Here is a 17,873-nt window from a genome sequence, read left to right on the forward strand (position 1 = left end):
GCGAACGCACAATAATGAATAATCGCGTAATCCCAGAATCGAAACGCGAGGCACAGAAGTTTTGTTCAGCGTTTCCAATCCCATTTTTCCCACTGCAACATATTTGTTAAAAGAAATATTTGAATTCTGTTCGTTTTTAAGGAGGCAATTTTTTATTTTTTCCGATTTTGGTAACGCCTTATTCAAGGATTTTCTAAAACAGTCGCAGACAATCAGCGCACGGATGTACGTACAAAACATGCTTTTGTACTACCGGCGATGGTCGCCTGCAAGAAGAGAGCTCCAGCTCCTATTGTAAAAGTTTTAAAATTTCGACCAGTTTTAAATAATTAGTGTTGGAAATCTTGCATGTTTTAAGAGTGCAAAATTAAGGTGCATTTTCGAGCGATCGAATTTTTCTGAATAGAAATCAGCAAATGAAAAAAATAGGAGTGCTAAACAGTGTGTTCGTTAGTTTAAAAAAAATGGAATGTCCGTCAAATTGACGTAAACTTCCCCATTTTTCACGGAAAAAGCAAAGGTCGTGGTCGAGTTGCAGGCTAAAAAACTCAAAAATCAAAACAAAATCATCAATCAGTAAGTATTATGACAAGGAAAACAAAACATCAGATGCGGAGAAGCGGTCAGCGCGTCAAAAGAGTTGTTACCGTAATGTATCAAGTTACCTCTCTCTGTGATTTATTTTTCATTGAAATTATTTGGTTGTTTTCAATTAATTTTAGTGTACTTCTGCAATTTATTTTAGCATTGTCAGTTGTTTGCTTCATTGACTTAAACGGAGTTCGTCCGGTTGCAAACAAAGCTGTCTCGCACCACCTAGCAAAACTTGCTAAATGATCGGAAAGTTTGTATCTCCCCGACCCAGTGCAATATATCCGGTTAGAATCAAAGCTCACGTGTCCCTTATTTTAGGGACCAGATTCTGCCGTAAATTCGGGATGGGATTTAGAAAAAAATAAAATAGAACTTTTAAGGTGTATTTTGGCGTCATTTTCGGACATTTCAATCATTCCTGATGCCTAAAATAGAGTCTAAGTTTTACCGTAGTCATTGACGCCTATTCAAGAGTATGATGTTTATTGTGACTAGCGTGAATGGGTAAGCTTCGTTTCGACAATGAGCTGTTATCACTGTAAACAATGTTAAATTATTCTTCACATGCTCAGTTTATTTTTTGTGAACAATTATTTAAAAATAAAATCTCTCAGTCAATCAGAAACTCGGATTCACGCCACAAGGGAAAGTCACGTTTGGACGCTCACATCGATTTTGTTTTTCGTTCGGCGGGCTGATGCCTTCAGTGTAGCTTTTGCCTCTTCCGACATAGAAATCATCTGAATCTTCTTTCTACCTCTCTTTCTTTTCACACCACGCATAATGTAGTGATACAAATTAGGAAAAAACGCTGAGGAAATATAATGTTTGGTTTGCTAGCGAGCGATAACTGATTTGAGAATAATTGCACATGCGCGTGAATTGAATGAACTATGACCCGTACAATCTCGATTTGCATATTGTCAATCAAAGGTCCTGTTATTTGATTACTCATGCAAATTAGGCAATTGGACATAAACATTGCCACGTGAGAGTGTTTTTTATTTTTAATCAGAAAATAACCAGCAATTTTAACGGTGTTCTAATAAGAATTCATTGGTCAAATTTTCACAGAATGTTCTTTAGATAAAAATCTATATAAAAAACGAAAAAAACTATTTTTGATTGAAATTCACAAATAAACTGCATCTCTACCTTAAAAGGTGTATTCAACCAATATTATTGTATGGATCTGAAATCTGGGGTCATGAAATTCAAGATTACAATAAATGGGACAAAACAATAACAGAAAAAACACAATTGAATTTTTACAAACAACTACTAGGGTTGAACAAATTTGTGGCAAACATTGCATGCAGAGCCGAAGTAGGAGAATTCCCACTCTTAGTAGATATTCAGATCAATTTAATAAAATACTGGACTCTTATCAGTAAATTACTGGTCAATAATATTACAAAACAAGCATATCTTGAACAAAAGAAATCCAATTTACAATGGTAATATCTTCAATACAAAACATAGTTGAACTCTGGTGACCTTGCCCTTTGTTATATAATATAATTCCTTTAACATATTTTGTTTCAATATAAATATGCATTGTCATAATTAATTTTGAATACAAACAAGTTTTGGGGTTGAACCAACAGTGGGGAATCAGTCTACCGAATGTCCTTAAAAGAAGTAAATATCTTACAAAAACATTGGTGCCTTATTTGTTTAATTATTTTAAGGGACATAATTTCCAGCTCTATTCAAAGTAATTCAGATATTTTAGTATAAAAACAAATGCCTCATCGCAAAAAAAAGTGCTGCATTTAGACGTGAATAGATTCATAAAACATGCAAGATAACAGAAAATCTTAGCTGGCTTTTATCCAAGTATTTTGTACAGGTGTCCGTCAAAAATTAATGATTCACTGAGACAAATATGAACTGCCTCATTGTGTGACTACTGTATTATATGAAAAGCAAAAAAAAAACACCCTTTATGAATAGCTATCATGTTGCAAGCTCTGCTTTGTGTGCAAATCAACTTAAATAGTTAGTTGGTGTTCAGTGGAGGGAGAAGTCAACAGTACTGTTGTATCCTCCATTCATTGGAAATGTGCTGCAGTGGGAAAATTGAGAATGTACATGAATGTCATTGTCCACGTTTGTCGTAATCACGGTTACTAAAAGAGACCTTTGAAACAACGCGATCGGCCAGGAAACTAGCTCCTCGGACAGTGAAACTGCAGGTCAAACTTTGCAATTTTTACAAATTGTGAATAGATACACTGTATGAAATCGTATTGTGTGGAAGTTTGTGTTTTCAGCTTCGGTGGATATAAACTTGTAACTTGTATGTAAATGGTGGAATTCAGCGTTGATGCTGACGTGCTGTTTTATTTCTAGTCGGCGCCACATTTAATGAAAATAGATCTTCAATGAAATTATGATGCCATATATGAACTAAATAAAAAATTTGTATACTCCTAGTCTAAGTCCCAGGTCCCTGTAAAGCTCGATGGATTTTTGTGTGTACGGCGACCTGTGAATGGGCATGTTGCTCAGTACCTCTGGGAACCAGACAGAAAACGAACCGTTGTCTGGTTGTCATGACATTGACCTTTGCGGACATAATCAACCAATGATAAAAGTGGAATCACGCAATCCTGATGTTACATTGTACCAAGGAGCATAGACCTTAGAATGTCTATGCAAGGAGGTACTAAGGAAGGAGCCACAACGCCTCTAAAGTGACCATTTTTTTTTTTTTTTAAATATTTTGGCGTAATTTTTCAGACATTTCCATCTTTCCTGACGCCTAAAATAGTCTATTTAAGCACCGTCCCTCAACACGGACGGTGATTTAAGTTTTCATTCAAGAGCGTGTTTATTGTTACAAGCGTGAATGGGTTAGCTTCGTTTGGACAAAGAGCTGCTATCACTGTAAACAATATTAAATTATTCTTCTAATGCTCAGTTCATCATTTGAAAACAACTATTTTTTGACTTGAAAAAAAAAATCATGCCATTTTCCCATCAAAATCCAAGCCAAAATATCGTACTACAACATCGGCAAATCTCTTCCGCGTTGCGTTCAACTTATTTATGAGCTATGGTGATTTGAACACATGGGCATCCTTCAGCATTTTGATTGGTTAATTAGCGATTTGACCTATTAGCTCAACTCAATCTCCTTCCCAGAGGCCTTTGCGCTTTGTGCAATAATAATAATAATAATAATTTTTATTCAACACGAAAATCTACTACAGAGAGTAATTTTATGGTTGTAAAACAAGAACAGAAATAATACTTCACACAACTAATATCACAAATAGCACATTAAACATAAGCTAATGTTATTGTTTAGTACAAAGCAAGACGGAAGTACAGTTCAATCCACCAGAATCACGAATAAAACATTGAATACATAACATGTAACTAAGAATGGAGGAAAAAATACATGAAAATTAGTATAACAATAAAACTACTAAACTACTAAATATGCCATTGCATTAAAACTATCTGCAGACTAATTTGATGGAGTTGCTATGTTTCATCTCTTAAGTTCATACTTGTATGTATGAATTGTGCAGTTTCTATTCCTGCAAAGCTTGTCATAATTAATCGTAATTTTTCGTCTTCATTCATTTTCAAGAAGTCAGATTTTTTGCCCTGTATATATTTAAATAATTTATTACGGGGTATGTCATATTTACTGCATCCTATTAAGAAATGGTACTCGTCTTCAATTTTATCATCTGTGCAGAGTTTACATATTTTTTCGTTTCTAGGAATTTTCTTTTGTCTGCCAGTCTCAATGAGTAGTTTATGATCAGAAATTCTAAATTTGCAAAATAATCGCCTTAATTTTAAATTTTTTATATCATTTAAATAATTCTCCATATTGAAAGTAGTTTTAAATTTTCTGTATAAAGTTAGTTTGTTTGTTGCTCCATTCATTCTGCTGTCATTAAATAATTCCCTTCTCCATGTTTTTACATAATTTTCTCTGAGTACCTCCCCTATCTTCTTTTCATGTTGTTTTGATAATTCTGAAAGATTGTTGTTTTTAGTTATCTCTTCTATTCTTTCTACCCATCCTGTTTTCCAAGTGTTCATTTCCATTAAGGCAGTTGCTACAATGTTTGGAATTACTGGGGATTTTAGTCTCAACCAATATTTTAACATTTGTGTTTCAATTTTGACGTTCAATGGATATCTACCCAGCTCTCCAAGAATAGCATTTTTTGTTGAATTTTTGCAGACACCTAAGAGAAATCTACAGAATGCAAACTGTACACTTTCTATAATGTTACTATGTTTTGCTGATTCTTCTCCCCATACTTCACACCCATAATTAATGATTGGTACAATTAATTTATCAAATAAATTCAATGCTGTGCTAATTTTATAATGTGATAATGTTAATAAAGACTGCTTTAGTGGAAACATAGCTTTCATAGCTTTCTCTTTTAAAGTATTGGACGCAGTTTTGAATTTTCCATTCGGCGTGAAAACTATACCCAGGTAATTAAAACTAACTACTGTGGCAATTTCATTTCCCTCATAAAACGCTGACTTCTTATTTAATGTATGATTTCTTTTATTGAATACCATTAAATTAGTTTTATTGAGGCTTACTGATAGTTTCCAAGAATTGCTGTATTTTGCCAGAGCATCTATGCTGCACTGCATACCTTCCTGGGTCTGTGATAATATTAGGACGTCATCAGCAAATAAAATGCAGTTCAGTTTTTGGCTGTTTAGTTCAGGGGGGGGTGCCATTTGCAGATTTTATTTTTTCCGGCAAGTCATTAATGAATAAACTAAATAAAGTTGGACTTATATTACAGCCTTGTTTTACCCCCATAAATGAATCAAATTCATTTGTGAGCCCTTTACTAGTTTTTACCTTGTAGGATACCCCACTATACATATTTTTTATGAGGTTGTAAATATTTCCGGTGATACCATATTTTTGCAATTTCCAATATAATCCATCACGCCACATGCTACCGAATGCCTTCTTATAGTCTACGAAGCATGCATACAATTTTTTACTTTTTGAATTTTTTGAGTATTCTGAGTGAATAGTGCCTCTGCCACAGGCAGCCTTCAATTTTGTAGTCAATCACCTCACTACGCACGGCCATTTTTCCGCGGTTGTTTCATTTGAAACCAAACTACAAAAAGTGGGAAAAAATGTATGTAACATCCGAACTATTTATTAATGTCAGACTTAAGGTAGCGGGACTATTATTTGCATACTTGTTTTCATCTTCTAATTGTGACCAAATGACTACAAATAGACCCAGGAAAGTATATATTTTTAGAATCGCCAGACTTCAAGCTTTGCAAAGGTGTGTTTGTCATGCCCGTATCTGCATTCTATGACCCGTTACTCAATCAAAGGTGAAAAATTACTTTTTCTGTAAAAAAAATAATTACGCATTTATGCTGGCGATAAGAAGTATTTTTTTCACTTTTTCTAGTTCTTCAATAGTCTGGTTAATTGAATGTGTCTGGGCAGTTTTATGCAAGCAACGCGTTTTAAAAAACAGTGTGCTGAATTTCAATTACTGTTTTAGTCGCATTGCCCCCAACTCAAACCACAACTCGTTGGTAAATAATCGATGAAATAGTTTGTCTGGACACATTCAAGTTCCTCTCACTGTCACCTCAAAGCCGTGAAAATTTGGTGTTAATCCGACGACAATAAGTATGCGTTATTTTTTGTTAAAGACCTTGTATTTTGAAAAACATAAACTCCAAGAAAACGTCCATGAAGTAACAGCAAAGATTTTCAAGCTTGTTTATCGGCACAATCAATTTGTTTTCCCATCAAGGTCTGCTTTAACATGTGTAGGGACATCCAAATGTGTAAGGCTATTGGAAACCAAAAAATATAGGAATGGGATAGCTATAATTGGATAAATTCGGCATATGAAATCACCAAAATCAATGATTTTTTTTCAGTGGCTGTGTGACCTTGTGTCTGAAACATTCATATGCAAATGACTAATCTGTGAAACAAACAGGGGCGGAGACAAACCACTCAAATGTTTGGAAACACTCATTGTGTGTCAGATAGCTACTGATAACACATCCTAACATTGCTTTGTCTTGAGTTTATCTTTGAAACTTATAGGCACACAGATTAAACCTGTGTTGTTGATTTTGGAAAACGCTTCTGAGGCTGCCTTGCTTCCCTTCAGAAAATCTACATTTTAACCAACTTACATGACATTCTATGTTATGTTGACTTTATCACATGAAAGTTTATAGTGCATTTTATCAATTAATAAATAAATGTGAAAATCGTAATTTTCAACACAAATAATAGTCTCGCTACCTTAAGTAAAAACGTACGGACTATGTTTTGCAAGGTAATGTTACTGTAGTGAAATGGCGCACGTGATACACTAAAACTGGGGAGAAAAAACTTTCTGTTAATGTATATAGTTGGGAAAGAAACATTAAAAACTAATTTCACTGAAAGGAGTTTCTTAACATTTCCGTTTATCTTGTATTCTGGTGAATATTTCAATACTTTTTCTGGCTTGAACAGGTTCGATTTTGCGCGTCTAACAGCCATAGAACACACAGGTTCTAGTAAGTTAATAAAGTTAGTCATTTATAGTAGAAACTAACACTTTGGCATGTAGAAAAGCATGGTACTTTTCTAACAGAAATCATGTATATTTTAAACTCATAGTTGCTGTCGACATAGGAAGTAAAGTAAGCAAATAACACCGAATAAACGGCAAGGTAAAGACTATGTCTAATTATAGTAAATACGTACTGCGTGCGTGACTCGAACCGGCGCTCGCGTACGGCACCTAATCGCCTAGCTACACGCCACTACACGTCTTCCCCTCGGCCACCGGGCATCCCCAAAAAAGGATGCTTAATAACCGAGCTTATTACGTGCAGAGAACGTGAAACCCGTCCACGCGATACGCGCCACACAGCATGGCCAGAATGCGGCAAAGGCCTTCAGATCTGGCTGTAGTAGGATGGTGAAAGTAATGGTACAGCATTTTAACAGTGAATAAGTACTGAGAAATAATTTTTAAACTCATAGTTGCTGTCGACATAGGAAGTAAAGTAAGCAAATAACACCGAATAAACGGCAAGGTAAAGACTATGTCTAATTATAGTAAATACGTACTGCGTGCGTGACTCGAACCGGCGCTCGCGTACGGCACCTAATCGCCTAGCTACACGCCACTACACGTCTTCCCCTCGGCCACCGGGCATCCCCAAAAAAGGATGCTTAATAACCGAGCTTATTACGCGTATCGCGTGGACGGGTTTCACGTTCTCTGCACGTAATAAGCTCGGTTATTAAGCATCCTTTTTTGGGGATGCCCGGTGGCCGAGGGGAAGACGTGTAGTGGCGTGTAGCTAGGCGATTAGGTGCCGTACGCGAGCGCCGGTTCGAGTCACGCACGCAGTACGTATTTACTATAATTAGACATAGTCTTTACCTTGCCGTTTATTCGGTGTTATTTGCTTACTTTACTTCCTATGTCGACAGCAACTATGAGTTTAAAAATTATTTCTCAGTACTTATTCACTGTTAAAATGCTGTACCATTACTTTCACCATCCTACTACAGCCAGATCTGAAGGCCTTTGCCGCATTCTGGCCATGCTGTGTGGCGCGTATCGCGTGGACGGGTTTCACGTTCTCTGCACGTAATAAGCTCGGTTATTAAGCATCCTTTTTTGGGGATGCCCGGTGGCCGAGGGGAAGACGTGTAGTGGCGTGTAGCTAGGCGATTAGGTGCCGTACGCGAGCGCCGGTTCGAGTCACGCACGCAGTACGTATTTACTATAATTAGACATAGTCTTTACCTTGCCGTTTATTCGGTGTTATTTGCTTACTTTACTTCCTATGTCGACAGCAACTATGAGTTTAAAAATTATTTCTCAGTACTTATTCACTGTTAAAATGCTGTACCATTACTTTCACCATCCTACTACAGCCAGATCTGAAGGCCTTTGCCGCATTCTGGCCATGCTGTGTGGCGCGTATCGCGTGGACGGGTTTCACGTTCTCTGCACGTAATAAGCTCGGTTATTAAGCATCCTTTTTTGGGGATGCCCGGTGGCCGAGGGGAAGACGTGTAGTGGCGTGTAGCTAGGCGATTAGGTGCCGTACGCGAGCGCCGGTTCGAGTCACGCACGCAGTACGTATTTACTATAATTAGACATAGTCTTTACCTTGCCGTTTATTCGGTGTTATTTGCTTACTTTACTTCCTATGTCGACAGCAACTATGAGTTTAAAAATTATTTCTCAGTACTTATTCACTGTTAAAATGCTGTACCATTACTTTCACCATCCTACTACAGCCAGATCTGAAGGCCTTTGCCGCATTCTGGCCATGCTGTGTGGCGCGTATCGCGTGGACGGGTTTCACGTTCTCTGCACGTAATAAGCTCGGTTATTAAGCATCCTTTTTTGGGGATGCCCGGTGGCCGAGGGGAAGACGTGTAGTGGCGTGTAGCTAGGCGATTAGGTGCCGTACGCGAGCGCCGGTTCGAGTCACGCACGCAGTACGTATTTACTATAATTAGACATAGTCTTTACCTTGCCGTTTATTCGGTGTTATTTGCTTACTATGTATATTTTAATCTAATTAACTGCACATTTTATTCGGAGTTAGGGCGTGAAACGTCTTATTAAAGTGATTAAAGTAACGAAGTGACTTTCGCATAACTTTGTTAACTGCCAGCGTCTTGTAGTTCGAACATATTCGAATATGCAAATTAGTTTTATGCAAAGCTGCTTTGTGCAGTGATGATAAGTAACGGGCATCGAACTGTGCGGAGTTCGAGCTCAACTCATGCAAAAAAAACATGGCAGATACCCTACAGCATCGAGCGTTTAAAATGTATATGCGATCAGAATCATTTGCTTACGATGAAACTAAGTTGAATTTTATTTGAATTTCATAACAATTCAACGAATTTATTTTTTGTGCGCTATTATAATCACTACTGAATAATATTCAACAACTGTGAAACGCAGCATGACCGGATTGCGCAACCATAATCATTTGCTACTACGCAATGCAGTTGTGTTCATTTTTATTTGAAACTTCGTTGAGAATATACTTTCGTTACCAATAAAATAAAAACAAATGTATTTGAAAAATGACACTGGGCGATATTGTATTGAAATTTCAGGCGGTCTACTTTTTAATTCAACAAGAATTATTAATTATTATTAATTATTGTTAATTGTGCAATAGTTTCTTTCGTCTTGGGTGGCCCAACTGACGGTGTTGAAAGTCTGTGTAGTTGGATACTTCAATGATGAAAATGGAAGTCCCCAAAAATATTTGATGGTTATTTTAAGAAATTTTGAACCCCAAATAAGTGCCCACCAGCCGTGAAATCCCCAGGGCGATTTTCGGATGGCTAATTTACGACAGAATATAAAGAAAGTATTATTATGGACATCTCGCGTATATTGCCGATGTTTTATACTGTTTGTAGTTTGCATATGGAAGTGGATGCCCCTCCTATTATTCGACGTCGCTGACAATGCGATATCAATGCCACTCGCACTATGTACATTTTAGCACTAGATCTAGTGGCATTTTAGCACTAGATCTAGTACTTTTTGGGATTAGTGCTACTAGCACTAACCACTCGCACTACGCCCATTTCGACACATTTACATACATGCATATACAGCAAATTGTAGCAATGGCAGACCTTTCATATGCAAATGAGATATGCAAATTTGTTTTTCTTGCAAATGCAGCAGTTGAAGGTGAGTAATGACATAACTAAATAACACAATGACATTATTTAACAGGAAAAGATGTGACAGCATTGGTTCGTGAACAACCCTTGGACTACAAAAACATCAAAAACAGAGAAAAAGTGACATCAATAGGGAATTCATCAGTGCATATAAAAACAATAATTTTCAGCTGACCAACACACTCACTGATGACTAGCAGACTACCTTTGCAAAACGTAACAAGACATCAATACATTACGTTCACCCGGGTCTGGGGTCAAGGGTTAACAGCAGCCAATAGCACTGCATAATTAGAGAACTTACCTTTCTGCAATACAGGACAGCAAAAGATGTCTTAATTTCACCAAATCTTTATATTTTAAATGTTCTAAAAGCTGAAATAAATTGGAAAGTATATAATTAATGTTCATATCATTCCAAATATCTTTGTCTGAACTAATAAAGTTAATAATATTTGCAAAGTCATAAAAATCAATCAATTTTTAAATTTACGAAGGGTTTTGTCATTTTATGATATATACCAAACAAAGGTCACAAACAAATACTGGAATTTATTTTCGCTGAAAACAGTTTTCAGGCATTATGTGTGGATCTCATATTCACTGTGCTGTAACAAGACCCAATGTAAAGTATAGGAAAAATAGCAATTTCACTGGAATTTATTTTAGCGGGAAAATGCTTTCATTGAAAATAGCGAAAATAAAATCCATTTGAAAATAAAGTATTCCACAGTATTTTATTGTACTTTTTATATTTCTTAACATTTTCAAGAAGTGCAATGTGCAAAGTTAAATAAATATATATATATAACATAGTGTCATTTTTGTTATTAACATTAGTATACACATACACACAAATCAAAAACACAGTGAAACTTGTGTAAAGTAGAACAGTAGATAATGTTTACAATTTCGTAAACATATTTCTCAATCCCACAAGTATTCAGCAGAGACAGGTTATTGATTTCATTGTATTGAGTATTCATTAGTTAATATTTATTTTTTATACTTTAGGTGCGACATTAGATGTGCAGGGTGGTGTCACTGGTGTACACATATTATGCCAATTGAGAGATACCTATTTTAATAATCTGCTTAAATGACAATTTTAAGAGACTCGTCTTGTAGTTGATAGGTATAAATTGCATCATACTTCTCGTATTTTATGTTATACCAAGTACCAAAACCTGGCACAACATTAATTACTTGTCCCCTATATATTTCACCATCGGAGAATGTATGATCTACGGTCTTCCCGACCAGCAGTGGTGTTCTAGAATCCTTTGACTCAGCGGTGTGTCCATCAGAACAGGCTTCTGTAATTAACTGCTGAACGCATTCTGTAAGTTCTTTGATGTTTTTTTGGGCATATTTCCCACTTGGCAGTTTTTGGGAAAGATTATAAAGTTGAGTATTGGAGGGAGTTTGCTGGAGTACTTTCTTTCTAAATTTCAGCTGTGCTGTTAATGCCGATCTTTTTTCTTTTATTGTTGGAATTTCCATCAGTTTATGAATGACCTCATCTGTGGTCTGCCACAGACCAAAATATATCATTTGATTACTGATTTTCGTCTTCTCTTTTTCTTTTTACCTTCACTTTCACATTGTTTCTTTTTAAGTGCCTGTAGGCGATGAGACCTTATTTCGGCACATCTCTGTTTAAACTTGTCTCTTATCTCTCTGCCATGCTTTTTTTATGAGGAAAGGAGATTGTCTCTCTCCTGTTGAGGTAAAGATTTTAGCCAATCCCCTGTCTGATTTACGGAATACATTACAAATGCCTCATTGGCCAGGGTGCTGGCATTAGGTCTGTACCTTAACAGGAAATCAACAATGCCAAAAATGAATTCTGGCAGCTTGTTGGTTGACTGCACTGACTTGGTCGTACTTGTGAGGCTATCTGTTCACAAGCTGCTCGTTGTAATAACACAGACAACCCAACAAAGATGGACTGTGTAAGAGATATGGCAATTTCATCCACGGTGGTATTTTCCTCCACAAGGCTGTCATATATTGCATCTTTATATACAAGATCTTCAGCAAATGGATGGTCTTTTGCCTGGAGGAAATCGGTGGCATCTTCTGACGGACGCGTAAAAAACTCCAGCAGTTGGCTGTAGCTGTTATTCAACTCCATAATATGCCTGCTGCTTTCAATAATTCGCCAGAAAGGGCCGGTTACCAATTTGTCGATGATACCCAGCACTTTGACACCAGCCATGTGTAGTGGCTCTTTAATACTGAGTGGAAGGGCTTTCTGGAACCCATTGGAGGCACCATGTACATCCTGAAGAAAGTGATAACATGTTGACGATGGTAATACACGCGTGCAGCCAGAAGAAAGATGGTGTTGAAACGATTTCCTCTAAATGTGTGCAAATAATTTCTGTGCCCTGTGGAAGACAGGAAGCTGGTAAAATCAGCATATGCCCCAGATCTTTCATCCCCACCTCTTGCAAGGCATTTGCAGGCCATCCTTACCAAGTTCAGTGCACCAGTATCTTGAATTCCATGGATGGATCTGTCACTGCTCTGATCTTCATTGATGGAATGTGTTGTTTCAAATTTCTAGATGATCTCTGATGAACAATCTGGAAAGTTGACAAGTAGGTGTAAACAGCAAAAGAAGTTATTCATCTTCGAGTACGCCTCCTGCTCATCATGCCTCATGTTGTCCCAGTTAGATATTACCTCTGGTAGAACTTCTTTTCGGTACAACTCCAACAAGTTGCTGAATGCCACGTTGGTCTTGGCACGATCACTCATGGTGTTCTCGCTGGTAATTTATTTGCCTGTTTGCCACACAATAATAAAACTTCAGTTATGACATCACTTATCTTGCCACTTGCCACATTTAATTTGCCTAAATTCATCACGCACTGCATGAGTGCAGGGGTGTATGTTTTTGATAGCTCGTCATAAATAGGCACGGTCTCCTCTTCCAAAATTGATTGATAATAATCTCTTTCTTGTATAACTTCTGTGATTTTTTGCCGTAATTCTCAGACTACTGCATTGTTTTTTTCACTTTCCTTTTTGCTATTCTCGAAATGCATCTCCACTATAGAAATTGCTTTCTTCAATCGGTGATTTTCTGAAATTAAATGCTGAATTTTGTTTTTCAAAAATATATTGTTTGTAACTCTTATGGCATACATTTTTGCCTTTCTTTGGATACTTTGGCTGACTGTTGCTTTTTTTTTCAATGATGAAACTTTTTTTTGGGCTCTTGTCAATTTTCTTTGTAACTGATGTTTCTCTTGAGTTTTGTTTTTCAGAAGATTTCTTTTGCTGTCGAGCTGCACTTGCAGCTTCTTTTGCTGCTGCTGCATTTTTTTCAGTTTACATTCAGTACTATGTTCAATTTCATGAATATCCTTGGCTAAGTCATCCACAACACATCTCGGGACGAGATCAGATGACCTACTTGCTTTGACTTTGGGGTCTGAATGGTAAACAGGAATGGAAAAGTTACCTCTCAAAAATGCAGTTCTTTTTTCCCCTTTTAGTTTAGTTACATCCTTTTTAAGTTTGTAGAGCTTCGATATTAATGCTGGGCCATTGATGGAGTTTGGTGTGATACCATGATCAGAAAATTTGGCCACCAATGTTTCAGTAACTGTTTTGTTGGCTTCTTTGGATGCCAAACAACCTTTGAAAAGTTCCATAGCAACTTCTTTTGTAAGGTTAGCCATTTTAATACAAAAAATTAAATAAAATCACCAACTCACCAATCCAGATATATGTTTTGAAGTGTTATGGTGTGTTAGCTGCAAGCAAAGCCAAAAAATAACATTAGTCATTTTATTTCCGGTTCATGGCCAAAACAAAATCCAATTCATGTGTACTTTTTTAATTTACTTTTATTTTATTTCTGATCATTAGTTGAAGTGACGTACACATACAGACACAGCTCACTTTGGGTAAAAATTACATTAGTCCTGACAATTTGTATCAAATAATATTGGGAAAATAATTTAATTAGGCAGTGGAAAACAACACAAAGACATTTAGCTACTTGTCTTTTTTGTAAATTAAAAATCTGATTCGGTTTGTGTTTCAATTCCTGAAAAATAAAAGGAATTACTGGCAAATGTTATTAAACCAACATTAGAGGTTAAATAAAACTTTTCAAAATGAAAGTAAAAAGTAGGAATTTTATCCAGAATATCAAAATAATTGTACTTTACAAATGACTCAATGCCATGTGCAATGTGCACAATAGACACTGGATCATCATTATCATAATTCTCCAAATCCTCCATTATTAACAGGTCAAAGTTACGACAAATTATATCTTCAATTCTGTTCAGAACAATGTCCCACATCGAGCTGCGCAGAAGTTTCTTGATGTAATACACCAATTTTACCTCTTTAGAATTCTTTATCAGGACATAATTGTCCAATTGATATTCAATTTGATGTAGGCGCAAAGTTGGAGGAAAGAACCCATGTTGCACGGATAACTTCAGAGTTACGATGTTTGCCATATTAAAGATTCCTGGAAAAAGATGTTGCCATTGCTACAAATTGGCAAAGTTGTCCAACAAAAACACATAAATTTCTGGAGAAGAAATATAACTGAAAAAACAAAACTTTGAACTTATGATGAAAAATTCAAAGACTCTTATAATTTTGAAAAATACTTAGATGTGTTGAATTTGAAACAAAGAATTTCAATGATAACATTTCGAACTAGTAAACAAAATTTAGCAATAGAAAAAAGGAGGCACAACCAAAAATACCTACTGAAAATAGAATTTGCAAACAATGTACACAGAATGAAATAGAAGATGAACTAACAGCGTCCGGATTACTTTCGGAAATTCCGTCGCGTTTCGGAAAGTTTTAATTTTCAAAACTTTTGAATATTTATTTGTGCTTTTAGGTTAGTGAGGAGGTTATAATATTTTTTCATTTCACTTTAACTCTGTTTTTTACACCCCTCAGACCCCTTTAAAAAGTCACTTCTGGCCATTATAATGGCCACTATTATCTTAATGGCCAGAATATTGACCAGAATTTTTTAAGTGGCCAAAATATTTACCAGTGTTTTTAAAATGGTGGTTTTAATGACCCATGTTTTTTATACTGGTCAGAATAATTACAATTGCTTTTTAAATGATGGAGTTGATGACATTTTTTTTTTGATGGGCAGTATAATGGTCATTTTATTTTTCATTACATACATAACATGACCAGTATTTTTGTTCATGTCACTAATATAATGGCCCAGAAAAAAACCTTCTACCTCGTGTGAGTCAATATACGTGTGGGAATTTATTTTTCCAAGTTTTACTTGCGCTTGCAAGTACACTTAAATGAAATTTCCCGAATAATGCCTCGATCCCCAGTGAAATTTTATAGTAACGCTGATGCCAGTGACTGCTGGTGGACTACATAACCTGCGGAGTATTTAGATGCTGTTGAACCATAGGACGATTGCAGTACTGCAACTGGCACATCAAGGTATGAATTTGTAATTATTTTACCATTTTACAATGACTTCAATACAATATTAGATACTTTTGTTGCTGTTTATGTAGCAGGATAGTCTTTTGGGGTTTTCGTTTTTGTTTTTCAAAAATTATATAAATTAAAAAACACTGTGGCATTTGCTTTATGTACTATCATACCTATTTTTTGGAAAAAAAATAAATGCGCAATTTTTTGTTCAGTCATGGCTCACTGTGTAAGTACTGTTTCATTATCATTCATAATTGTCAAACAACAAGCTCAAGTAGGTGTTAATGAGGATTAGCTCCTATGTTTGTTAATACAAGAAAAGTATAAACAAAGGTTATTTCTAACTCCTGAAATCTGCAAAAAACATCAACGTAAATTTGTTTCCATTCATGGCAATGTTTTCAAATTATTAATATAATTTAACTGACTGCAAAATGTTTTGTTTTTAAATTTTCAAAGATTATGCATATTGTTTTGTTTTTTTCTTCAGACAATACCAACAATAGTGTACTGTACATTGAGAAATCTAATTTAGTAACCATGTATGAACTATATATATTATGCCCATAACGTCAAATTACCATACAGAATCCCTTTTTCCTGTAAACTAGTATAAGATGATATATGCCCACAGTGTGCAACAGTTCATTTTCTTTGCGCACAAAAAAAACTCCCATACTCAAAATAACTTTTAATTTAGCATGAATTTAAACTAAATTTCAATTAAATCTAATATTCTTTGCCCATCTTTGAGTCCAATTTGATTTGAATGAGTTGTAGAGATCAATATAAAAGGGAAGTGAACCTTAATGTATGCGCCTAAGGAAGGAATAAACAGAAGACACTTATTAGTAGTATTCACGCAGAGCTCTTCAGCAAAGGCTAAGAGGTCCAATACCTTAGCCTGTGCTAGAAAAAAATTGCATGAACACAGGCTAAGAAATACTAAGTACAGAGTAAATCTGGTCAGTCCAGAGCCTTAGCACAGGCAAAACAAAACATGCATGAGCGCTTAGCTCGGCTAAAAAAACCATTGTATTCAATGTTCATTTAGGAGATTTACTACTATATTCATAACTTTTTATTTCGGTGTGCCATTTCCTGCATGACAATCAACGTTAACACTTATAGAGAAATTTACTCAAGAAAAAAATGAACTGATGATGAGACTCTGCTACTTCCTGTTATTCTGCAATTTGCACTTTCTGAATTTGCTTTGGTATTGTTTTATAGCTGTAGAACTAACCTTCCTAGTTACTCTAACTGAGCAATCATAATTAAAATTCCTGCAGATTTTGCCTATTCTTAATAAGTTTGGGCGTTCCTTACCTCGAGCTAACCATCGTTTCCTTCTGTGCATGAAATCAAACATACGAGATTAGCTTAAACCTTAGCCCGTATATTGTGTAGTATGAACACTACTATTGAAGATCCAGGGGGCAAATGGATGAAAATTAAATAAATTACAATGAAGGTGTAATATGCCGTCAGTAAAAGTCCTGGGCGTTTCTGGGTCCCTCAAATTGATCATGGGTACTCTGGCTCAACTTGGACAAAAAAATATTTAGTCTATATAACGGGAACAGGGGCATGCTACCATGGTTATTCCTTTCAAGTAAGCTTAGTTATAATCCTCTACCAAATAAACACCTTATAGAAACTGATAATGTCAACACCACTGTTACATCCTCTCCTGTTTCATAAGCCAAACATGCCAGGGTGTAGCTACACAAAATGAGACAATTTTGTGGTTGGAATATAATCAGAAAAATTAAATTTGATCAAAATAGCCAAGTCCATTCTATTGATGCAAGTGAAACTAAAAATTAAGTTTTTATTCCACTATGAAATCAGGAAAGGGAAACAAAAATGGTTAGTTTTCTCTGCAAGGAAACAAAACTGGCTAAAAGTAAACAATGACCTGTGAAAATTTGTGTCATTATAACAAGTGGATTTTTCATCATATTTAGAACAGATATAGCTTAGTGCACTCATTATACACTGACCAATGGGAATACTAGTAAAAACTGTTTTAGATGTATAAATCTTCTAGGGAGGTTATAACCCACATTGCACATAGGAT

The 17,873-nt window shown here is 35.8% G+C and overlaps 1 long non-coding RNA gene across 1 annotated transcript in view; it reads right to left on the minus strand.

Annotated features, from left to right (window-relative positions):
* LOC146737955 (uncharacterized) overlaps window positions 1-17,873 on the minus strand; it is a 41,541-nt gene that overhangs the window by 15,365 nt on the left and 8,303 nt on the right. The window contains exon 2 of the long non-coding RNA XR_014930717.1: window positions 10,629-10,699. This is a non-coding gene — a long non-coding RNA (uncharacterized LOC146737955). The remainder of the gene's footprint in view (window positions 1-10,628; window positions 10,700-17,873) is intronic.

Source organism: Saccoglossus kowalevskii, chromosome 10 (assembly GCF_978046115.1).
Source record: "Saccoglossus kowalevskii chromosome 10, keSacKowa6.1, whole genome shotgun sequence".
Taxonomy (NCBI): Eukaryota; Metazoa; Hemichordata; class Enteropneusta; family Harrimaniidae; genus Saccoglossus; species Saccoglossus kowalevskii.